The sequence below is a fragment of the Tasmannia lanceolata genome, unplaced genomic scaffold, assembly GCF_043159265.1.
Source record: "Tasmannia lanceolata isolate RefF3 unplaced genomic scaffold, GAP_Taslan_0.1 ptg000013l, whole genome shotgun sequence".
Lineage (NCBI taxonomy): Eukaryota > Viridiplantae > Streptophyta > Magnoliopsida > Canellales > Winteraceae > Tasmannia > Tasmannia lanceolata.
In genome coordinates this window covers 41,485,667-41,493,812 of record NW_027518690.1, presented here as the reverse complement: position 1 = coordinate 41,493,812, position 8,146 = coordinate 41,485,667, and the positions used below count along the sequence as shown (strand labels likewise).

The window sequence follows — 8,146 nt, the reverse complement described above, 5'->3', positions numbered from 1 at the left end:
AAGAACCAGAAAATTTTTGGCATCCAAACGGAGCGGCCGGCAAACTCCTAAAATCTGACATAAACAAACTTATTAACCAATCGTGTAGATGCTACATGCTCCTTTAAGAGTCTATGTGATAAGCCTTTAATGATGGGTCTGCAAACATGAGTGTGGCACTTATGTGGCCCACAGAAGAACTCTTCACTTCACAATAAGAAACATCACATGAATATTTTTTTACCCTTGCATTTGAAAATGGAAATAACAAAAAACTCATCATGGTAAATACTCAACAGTGTGATGATGGTATCAGGTAACTTAAAAGCAGGAAATAAAATTCTAAAGCCACAATGCATGCACAGAAGCGTCATAACATGCGAAGAATTTCACCTCCAAGGTGGAAAAAGCTTCGAAATCCCTCCTGCTAGTCTTGCACTGTTGCTGCCTTTGTAACATTATCTATGCTCATATCCGTCGTGATAATGAATAATCGGACCCAGAATCCCAGAGGAATCAGCCTCCTCCAAAGAATGAGAATCATCCTACACATCATAATCATGTTAACAGCATCTCTAGGAGAGGAGGGTTGCCAAAGATCACAGCCTAGTCGAAAATGCCGGCCAAGTTCCACTCACTGACTTCATATTACTCCTTCAATTTGTTCTAATGGGCCTTGTGGACATAAAGCTTAATCGCAATAAGGAAATAAACAAAGTTCAGAAGATCCAAGATGGCAAAGAATGCATAATAGCAGTCTAGATGGGAAGCATTAAGGTTATTAAGTTTCCATCCTGATAGGCACAAGAAATTCAACAGTTACCAGCCCAATATTAACTCCTCTCTCTCTCATTGTTTTAAACAAAAAAATAAGAAGAAGAAGAAGAAAGGGCTTCTCTCATTTTTTAAGGGGTTTGGAAGTATTTGCAAGGAGGAAATGAATTCAGGCCTCACGAGGAAATAAGGAGAGCTTTGAGATGAAGGTTCAAAAAAGAAAAAGAAAAAGAAAAAGAGGAGACCGTGGATCGCCATTTCCGAACATCACTATAGACTCCACCCGACATTGTTAACAAGCACATGTAAATAATTTTGGCTTTTACATATACATGTGTGTATTGCTCTTTTATTTTGTTTCTTAATTGTTACTTGTGTGATTAAATGATATGTTTTGAACCTCATTTATAAAAAAATTTAAAAAAAATGTTTTAAACCTCTGATGTTGGGTTCCATCTCAGGTTCTTGAACAAATCATGTGCATGAGAGATAACATGCATATTTAAGAGGCACCTTATGGGCCCATATATCACATGAAAACAAATACCCGATGAAGACAGAAATGTGATGTTTGAGCGCTTTAAGTAGAAGTTCATCTTTTTGTTAGAAGAAGTAACGAAAAACGATGTGCGTGATGGATGGAATCTAACAATGCCAATGAGGGTTAAAGATGCGATGTCCCATGCACGCAATAATTGTTTTGAAAAAAATGAGTCTTTGGCAGATCATATAGCGCACCCTCCCGATTGGGCGAAAGAACATTGGTCTGCAATGGTTCGTGAATGGATGACTTGCCACTTCCCAGAGACTAGTGCGACGAATAAGACAAACCGTGAGAAGGGCCCTATTCCACACACAGCTGGGACAAGAAATTTTACGTACCATCGAGATTTAGTATCCATACTTAATTATTTAGATTTTTTTTTCTTTTTTTATAAACAATGAACATGTTTTCTGTAAAATAAAACATTATTTTATTTTTGAAAGTTAATCAATAAGTAAAGTTTTTTATTGGTGTGTGGAAGAACACGCACTTCAATTCCAAAAAAATCTGCTTTAATGAAGGGGCGTGTATTATACACGTATGTATACTTCTAATTGTTAAATAAATTATGCATAGTTAATTAATATATGTGTGTGTGTGCGAGCGCGCTAATTTTATAGTTGATGTGAGTTGTCTTTAATGTAATTTAGGAAGAGATGCAGAGAATCAAGGCTAGTGCTGGTTCGATGTCTGAGGTCACTGCGAATGACATTGAACTTGATAGCGTAAGCATTCCTTCAGGTAGTGGGATAGCCTAAACATAGTAGGATTCTCAGATTATGATCGGACCTTAAGGCTTCATTAGTTTTTGGGTTGCAACGAACAACTTGCACCTAGAATAAGCGACAAAGGTTTGAGTTCCAAATGGAAGCTCTAAAGGCCGAGATGAATGAATGAATGCAAGCAATGAGTGATGAGATGGAGGCTCGGGTGCAGGCCATGTTATAATCAATAGGAATTGTACTGGTAGTTGTTAGAAAACATAGATATATGTTTGATTGTTTATTTTCTTGATGATTTATGGTTCTCATTTTCAGTTAAACTCTCTAAAAATAAACTACTCTGTTTTGATGCTTAGGATTCGTTAATTGGTTTTTATTCGCTAATAGTAATACACTACTCATTTTCAATTGAACTCTTTCTAAAAAATACTTCATTCCTAAATATTGGGGTGTGTCTTTAACGACCCAAATTGAGTCACTAAATGTTACGCATTGGTGACTTATCAAACAGTTGCTAATGACATCATACAACCGTAACTAAAGGTTTGTAGGCAATAAAAAAAGGACAATCAAATCAAGCATAAGCGACAGTCGGCGCGGTCGCTAATACATATTTGTAGCGACGAAATATGTAGGTGGCTAATAATGATTATTAGCGAAAAGAATAAATTCACGACACTAAAACTATGTTAGCAACCAACATTTTGCGTCCCTAATCATTTGTTCTTTTAGCAATCAACTTAATATGGTCGCGAATACTATCATCAATGTATACGTGTTATATTAGCGACCAAAGTAATTAAGTCGCGAATACTATTTTCACCATATATAAGTTCTTTCTTCGACCACATTAATTAGGTAGCTCATACTTAATTTTAAGAGTTTTTTTTGGAAATTTTATTTTATTATCCTGACGCACCTGGGCCTGTATTAAAAAAATCAAAACTTACATAAATATCCATAGTCATAACACATTCAATATTAAAATTGAAATGACATAAATCAAAACTTACGAAAAAAATGGTCCCACATTATTTGTTGATAGAGAATCAAAGTTAATATTTAGGAATGAAGTATTTTTAGAGAGAGTTCAATTAAAAATGAGTAATATATTACTATAAGCGATTACTATTAGCGAATAAACACTAATTAACGAATCCTAGGCTTTCAATTGAAAATGAGTAGTATATTACTACTAGCGATTACTATTAGCGAATAAAAACCAATTAACGAATTCTAGGAACCCAAACAGAGTAGTTAATATTTATAGAGTTTAATTGAAAATGGGAACCACATATATGAGAAACATAAGTCATCAAGAAAATAAACAATTAAACATATATCTATGTTTTCGAACAACTACCTGTACAATTCCCATTAATTGTAATATGGCCAGCAACAGAGCATGTACATGAGCCTGCATCCCGTCCCTCATTGAAGCTTTAAGCTGTTAGAGTTGGTGCTATTAATCCGGATGGCATAAGCCTGTATAAATTGAAATTGCAGATTACACACATTGCACCCAAAAACTGAATTTTGAGGGCACAAGCTAAAGCATTTTCAAGTTCTAATCGAGACACTAAAACAATTTCGATATTTGAATGACATGAGTCATAAATTACAAGAGAAAGATTATATCATCTGTGATTCCTATTCATCTCGTTTACTTTTGGGAAATGTTATCAGCACTACTGTATTTTGATGAGGGCACTCCTCACTTTATTAAAAGTATGGTGTGGCCCGTACCATAGGATGATCCAAACTGTCCATTAGATGGGACACAGCCTAAAGAGGCTGTGGCCAAAAAATCATTTCCATAGGCTGATCCTAACCCTCCGATCTGAATGTTAGAGAACCCTCGATAGATCGGAGGGTTAGAGTCAACCTATGGGAATAATTTTTGGGGCACAACCTATTTAGGCTATGGCCCATCTAATGGACGGTTTGGATCATCCTATGGTGAGGGCCATACAGTACTTTTAATAAAGTGAGGAGTGCCCTCATCAAAATACAGTAGTGCTGATAACATTTCCCTTACTTTTTACAGCACTAATTCGTTTCATTATATCCTTTGGAACAGAAGCTCAAATTTTTCAAGTGTTTCCTACTAAATTTTACAACACAAACAGAAGAATAGAGCTAGAGCGAAATAAGAAATTAACAGAAAAAACTTTCTCAATTTTCTTCTTCCTTTTCAAACCCATGATCGATCTGTTTCTGGCAATATTTTAGAGAGAGATTGGTGGGAGTATTTGGACAAACTTTCCTACATTTGTGTATCAATGCTTACAATAGCCCAAAGAAAAACATATTTGGCTTCAAGATCTTTCGTCCCTTTTTTTTCTCTTGAAGATTTTTTTACTTATTCTTTCTCAACCATGAGTCACCCTATCAGCTCAGTCTGAATCATATAAAGATCTGTTTCTGGCAATATTTTAGAGAGAGATTGGTGGGAGTATTTGGACAAACTTTCCTACATTTGTGTATCAATGCTTACAATAGCCCAAAGAAAAACATATTTGGCTTCAAGATCTTTCGTCCCTTTTTTTTCTCTTGAAGATTTTTTTACTTATTCTTTCTCAACCATGAGTCACCCTATCAGCTCAGTCTGAATCATATAAAGATGACCATCCAAGTAATACTAGAATCTAAAGGATATCCTACAAGAGGGGCTTAGAAAGAACGCTTGTATTTCACAAGCGAGAATGCTACAAAGCTCTAAGATTTCTCTGCAAATGAGGAGCTCTTATCATTTAATAGAGTCCCAATACACCAATGCTGTGGATTGAGCCCATATAACAATCATCTAACGATCTAAGAGTTTTTTTTAGAATATTTTAGGCCTTCCAGAATTCCTTGTCCCAGCTGTATGTGAAGTGGGACCCTTATCACGATTTGCCTTATTCGTCGCACTAGTCTCCTGAAACTTGCCAGTGATCCATTCACGAACTATTGCAGCCCAATGCTCTTTCGCCCAATCGGGAGAGTGCGCTATACGATCTACCAAAGACTGAAATTTTTCAAAACAACTATTGCGTGCACGTGACATCGCATCTTTAACCCTTGTTGGCATTGTTAGATTCCACGCATCACGCAAATCGTTTTTCGTTACTTCTTCCGACAAAAAGATAAACTTCTCTACCATTCAAAAAAAAAAAAAACAAGAAGATAAACTTCTCTTTGAAGAGCTCAAACATTACATTTCTATCTTCATCAGATATTTGTTTCCATGTCTGATATGAGCTCTTAAGGTGCCTCTTAAACATGCATGTCATCTCTCGTGCGCATGATTTGTTCAAGAACCTGAGATGGAACCCAACATCAGAGGTTTAAAACATATCTTTTTTTATAAATGAGGTTCAAAACATATCTTTTTGCAAGCATCAATCTATAGGTAATCAAAATCAAGGTCACCATCAACCTTTTTAGCCTCGTAAAAAGTCTTAGGCAACGTCCCACCATTCGGTATTGCATCTTTCAAAACAATCATCATCAAATTGAAGGCTTTGTTGCTCATACCACCATATCACTTAACGTGCAATAACTTCACTAAAAATGATAGTTTGGATAACTTTTCGCATCCCAGATATAATTCCTTCTCAAAATCCCTTAACCTTCTAAAAAAGTCGCGTGCTTCCTCGTTTGGCTGGTCACTTTCATCCCCATTATTCAGCTCATTAGCATTACCCCTATAATTAAGAGCATCCGCTAGCATCCATAGATGTCATCACGCTCATGTCCTTCGACTTCCTCATCCTCTTCCTCTTCATCTTCTTCTCTTTCCCATGAAGATACCATTTTCTGTACCCCTTACATATCCCTTTCGAAAGTAGATGTGCATCTACTTCCGTTCTACTCTTTCGATATCTAAGACTCAATTTATTACGTGGATAAAAAACCATACCTTTAAAATCAACACAATAACGCTTTGAATATACAAAGTCAAGGAACTCCTAAGCTCCATTTAAGTATTCAACATACGCCCTACTCTTAACTCCCATCCACGGCTTATCGATCGGCATGTTCCCTGGATCAACAAAAAGAAATTAGTATATTGGGAACACATTATTCTTATAAAATAAAAAAGAGCACTATTTTGCTCTACATATTTTTTTTTTAAATAGCTTTGCTCTACATATTTTTAATTAGCTTTAAATGGCTAGAACAATATTTAAGATGATATTAACATCGAATGTAATACGTTTCATCCCTATCACGATTGTTAAATCAAATGAAATTGAACCAAATTTAGGACATGGATGAAATAGGGCTTTTGTAAAGGAAGTCTTCTACATTCCTTCATTTGTAAAGAATGATCTTCTAGTTTAATAATTCGCAAGTAGTGTCACCGACCTCGAGCCATCGGTTTGTGGCCTAAACTTTCGTGATTTTTTGTAACTAGCAAGTCAGACCTTGAATCCACTTCGATAGTTAAATTTGAAATAAAATAAAACAAGCCAGAAATGTTATGGATGTGCATGTCATAGAGTTGGTAGCACGATGAATTTATTAGAGGGGTAGACTCAAAATTTCCAGCAAAACTATTTGGTGGACCCATAACTTCTTTGGTGACTCAATGAGAGTCGTAAGGCAGAGTATTTAATAAACACACTGAAAATTGCAAAGTGGGCAAGTCCAAAGTTTCCAGTGAAAATCATTTGTTGGGTCCAAAACCACTCGGTGACATCAAGTCACAATGAAAATCATTTAATGAAACTGATCAAAGATGAAAATGTCATTTTAAGGGGCAGACATAATGAAACTTCTAGATGGACAGATCCAAGGTTTTCATCAAAAATCAATTGATAGAGTGGGTCCTACCAACTCAGTGTCATGTAGAAATGGTGGGCCTTATAGTAACTTTTAGCCAATTACATGGCCTATGCCGAATTTCCAAAGGGAAAGACCCTCCTTGCGAATGCTAAAGCAAAAGACCTTCTTCCAGGAAAAAATGAGACCTAGTGGGAGTTTCCCTTCTATAAGGTCCCTATTCAAGGACTCATTTCACCAAACAGTAGGTCAGTAACATAGGGAGCAACTTAAAAAGATGCCTTAAAGATTTTAAAGAGAAGGCGAAGAGTATCTCATAAACCAATCCAACCAGAAACATAAGACCACATAAACATTTTTTGATGGACTTCTATTCATATTATTACTAATAACCATATGGAACCTTAAAGCATGCAATAGACAATGGTCATATAAGTGGGTACATTTCAATTCTGTCCAAGGGACAATTCAGTGAAGAAAAATACTATGAGGACTAAAAATTCTAGTGCTCTTTTCTTTCAGTTTTCGAAATGAAGACTAAAATATCAGATGAAAATAGATTTTGCTATTCTACTACCAATTTCACAGGATTAGTCTAGATGAGAATTAAGAGAGTGAAGAATTGAAACATTGATCATAACCATCATAACAATTACCAACACAGAGAAGAAATGAGAAGTAGAATGGAAAAAGAAGATAGAATTAGATGATCTTACCTTCTCTCTCTACTCGTTTTTGTGTGCAAACCCTCTACTCTCTGATTTGTTTCTCTTGCAAAGCCCTAATCTCTCTCTCCCTCTCTCTGTTTTGTTTCTCTTGCAAAACCCAAAAATGAGAACCACCCTTTTTGCACGATTCCTTACTTGGTTTTATAGGTAGGGTTCAGAGCCATGATCAATCTTTGGCCTTTCATTTGCTTCCTCCCATGGCTAGGATGAATTCACTCTTTTGTTAAATGAAATAGGGACTCCCACATTCGTAAGTTAAACCTGAACTGACCCAAAGCCACACATTTTGAACCTGAACCATATGCCTTTTTCGGGTCGGGTTGAAATAAGTAAAACCCGCCCCAAGTTGCAACCCTAGGCCAATCAAATGGATGGATTTGATCATCCTATGGTGTGGGTCGTACAATAACATTAAAGCCCAATTATATGTGCCACTCATATTTTTCAAAATAAAGTGTATGGTCTACACCATAGGATGATCCAAGCCGTCCATTTAATGGGCCACAACTTAAATAGGTTGTGTTCCCAAAATCATTTTCATAGGATGATCACAACCTTCTGATCTATAGAGGTTCCATAATATGCAGTTTCTCTTTAATTAAATTGGAGGGCAAGGGATGATGCCGAGG

At 36.1% G+C, this 8,146-nt stretch overlaps 1 long non-coding RNA gene across 1 annotated transcript; it reads right to left on the bottom strand.

Moving 5' to 3' along the window:
- Positions 1–203: 203 nt before the first annotated feature.
- LOC143890132 (uncharacterized) lies at positions 204–7,703 on the bottom strand. Its single transcript, XR_013255128.1, has 4 exons — positions 7,506–7,703; positions 5,924–6,046; positions 3,383–3,504; positions 204–669 (listed from the first exon to the last, which is right to left on the bottom strand). It is a non-coding gene; the product is annotated as an uncharacterized LOC143890132 (long non-coding RNA).
- Between the last annotated feature and the right edge of the window lie 443 nt (positions 7,704–8,146).